Source organism: Triticum aestivum, chromosome 5B (genome assembly GCF_018294505.1).
Source record: "Triticum aestivum cultivar Chinese Spring chromosome 5B, IWGSC CS RefSeq v2.1, whole genome shotgun sequence".
Taxonomy (NCBI): Eukaryota; Viridiplantae; Streptophyta; class Magnoliopsida; order Poales; family Poaceae; genus Triticum; species Triticum aestivum.
In genome coordinates this window covers 66186665-66189725 of record NC_057807.1, presented here as the reverse complement: position 1 = coordinate 66189725, position 3061 = coordinate 66186665, and the positions used below count along the sequence as shown (strand labels likewise).

Here is a 3061-nt window from a genome sequence, read left to right as displayed (position 1 = left end):
ACAAAACAGCAATACAGAAGGACAAACACATTACACAACAGTAAATTAGCAGCACAAACACAATAATTTTGACCACATAAGTTTGATAGATTCAATCATCTCAACTCAAGTCTAACCACATAATTGATAAGCTGGAAGTACGATTGGCACAAATGACGACAATACTTAGTACGATTACAAGCCGAAAGTTCTAATTCTTAACACAACACAAGCATGGTAAGCAGAATAAATGAAATGAAGACTTGAAGAGCCCATCACAGTAGCTCCTCGGTCCTCCATTTTTTTCATTCTTGACTCCATGGAGCCAAGCCGCAAGCAGCAAGCCTAATAGTTATTGCAAGTGGAGAGTTCCTCATCCTGATCATGGAAATGGTACAAGATAATTTAGAAAGTTGCATGAAATCAAGACATAAGATTGAAAGTTGCAAATGAAAGTTGCGAAATCAAGACATAATATAAAAGTTGAGAATGTCAAGTTACCATTGGTTCATCATCATCGTCTAGACAAGTTTGAAACTCAGTAGAGAGTGACGAATTGTTCTCACCTAAAATTGCAAGCAATGTAACATTAGATGGCAGTAGTGTAACCGATTTAGGTATATATTCTAGTAAATTATCTAAGCAAGAAAAAAAATAGTGTAGCAACAACAAAACAAAAGTAGAATAGGAGCAAAAGAGCAACATTTGAGTTGTCTTACCTAGCATGTCAGCATTAGACCAAGCCTGCATACACATTATAGCTTCAACCATCTTTGGTGCGAGCCTACTACAATGAGGGCTAAGGATTCTACCACTTGTAGAGAATGCAGATTCCGATGCTACCGTTGTGACCGGAATAGGCAAGATGTCATGAGCAATAAGCTATAGAGTTGGATATTTTATCCCCCCAAACTTCCACCAATTGATGATATCAAAATCTGATGTTCTTGGCAAGGTTGGCTCTTCTAAATACATGTCAAGCTCTGTATGAACCAACAAAGATGAAGCAGTAGGTTGTGAAGACATGTACTGTTCAAATATGTCAAAAACTTCTTCTTGTGAAGCAAGTCCACTACAACTAACCACTAGTCCACTACAAGATCCTATTCAACAGCAAGTTCAAGATGCAACAACAAGAACTAACAAGTAACAACTACAAGAACAGAAAGTTTCAGCTGCTTACCCTGATGGCCTCGTCCTCTTGGAGTCTTGGGTCGATGCCGAAGCCGCCGGTCACCTGGGATGGGGAAGAGGAGCACTTGCCATTTCCACCCCCACCATCCTGTTCCTGTTGTCCTGCACTTGCAGTCGCCTTGCCCGGCCTTGAGGTGAAGGAGGAGTTGAGGAGGCGGGGTCGCAAGGAGGCGAGGAGCTGATGAGGTGCCGGACTGCCGGCCGGTGCCTTGATGCGAAGGAGGACGAGCCGACGTCGCGAGCAGGCGAGGAGCAGGTCAATGGGGAGAGGCGGATGAGGCGCCCGGATGGGGAAGGGTGGCCGGATGAGGCGCTGCCGCGCTGGCCGGTACCGACCATGGCCCGCCGCCGGTGGTGGTGGTCTGGTGGATCTGGTGATGGGGAGAGGAGGCGGCCAGATCGGGGTAATGGGGAGAGGCGGCTGCGGCTGCTAGTCGGGGGAATGGGGAGGAAAGAAGTGGAGAGGTGAGCTGGTTAGGGTTTCTTCTTTATATATACACTTGGATGTTTGACTGACAGGTGGGGTCTCGGGTATCCATGGAGCCTCCATGGAGCCAGTTTGCCCCCCATCCCCGCCCCGCTAGCTTCTCGGGTACCCGCCCCGTTATACCCACGGGGGGATTTTGATCCCCATACCGCTTCTTAGCGGGTAAATCCCCACGGATACCCGCCCCCATGGGGAAAATTGCCATTTTGAGGTGTACCGGGATATGCAATGAATCAAAAGCGACATGTATGAAAATTATGAAGGTGGCCTTGTCACAAATACGATGTCAACTACATGATCATGCAAAAAGCAATATGACAAAAGTAATGCGTGTCATATGAACGGAACGGTGGAAAGTTGCATGGCAATATATCTCGGAATGGCTATGGAAATGCCATAATAGGTAGGTATGGTGGCTGTTTTGAGGAAAGAGTATGGTGGGTGTATGGTACCGGCGAAAATTGCGCGGTACAAGAGAGGCTAGCAATGGTGGAAGGGTGAAAGAGTGCATATAATCCATGGACTCAACATTAATCAAAAGAACTCATATATTGTTGCAAAAATTTAGAAGTCATCAAAAACCAAAGTACTACGCGCATGCTCCTAGGGGGATAGATTGGTAGGAAAAGACCATCGCTCGTTCCCGACCGCCACTCATAAGGAAGACAATCAATAAATAAAATTGTGCTCCAACTTCATCACAAAGTGGTTCACCATACGTGCATGCTACGGGAATCACAAGCTTCAACACAAGCATTCTTTAAATTCATAATCACCCAACTAGCATGACTTTAATATCACTACCTCCATATCTCAAAACAATTATCAAGCATCAAATTGATCATATCATCCAATTCACTTTCTATGATAGTTTTTATTATACCCAACTTGGATGCTCCTCATTCTAGCACTAACTTTATGATAATAGCAAATACCATGCTGTTCTAAAAGACTCTCAAAATAATATAAGTGAAGCATGGGAGACTAGGAATTTCTTCAAAATTAAGACACCACTGTGCTCTAAAAGATATAAGTGAAGCACCAGAGCAAAAACTATCAAGCTCAAAAGATATAAGTGAAGCACATAGAGTATTCTAGCAAATTCTAATCAAATAGGCTTCTCCCAAAAGGTGTGTACAGCAAGGATGATTGTGGTAAACTAAAAAGCAAAGACTAATATAATACACGACGCTCCAAGCAAAACACATATCATGTAGCGAATAAAAATATAGCTCCAAGTAAAGTTACCAATGAACGAAGACGAAAGAGGGGATGCCTTCTCGGGGCATCCCCAAGCTTAGGATTTTGGCTATCCTTGAATATCTTGGGGTGCCATGGGCATCCCCAAGCTTAGGCTCTTTCCACCCTTTATTCTATAGTCCATAAAAGCTTTACCCAAAA

The 3061-nt window shown here is 43.9% G+C and overlaps 1 long non-coding RNA gene across 1 annotated transcript; it reads right to left on the bottom strand.

Annotated features, from left to right (window-relative positions):
* Window positions 1-267: 267 nt before the first annotated feature.
* Window positions 268-832, bottom strand: LOC123115686 (uncharacterized). Its single transcript, XR_006456701.1, has 3 exons — window positions 699-832; window positions 481-545; window positions 268-357 (listed from the first exon to the last, which is right to left on the bottom strand). It is a non-coding gene; the product is annotated as an uncharacterized lncRNA (long non-coding RNA).
* Window positions 833-3061: the final 2229 nt, after the last annotated feature.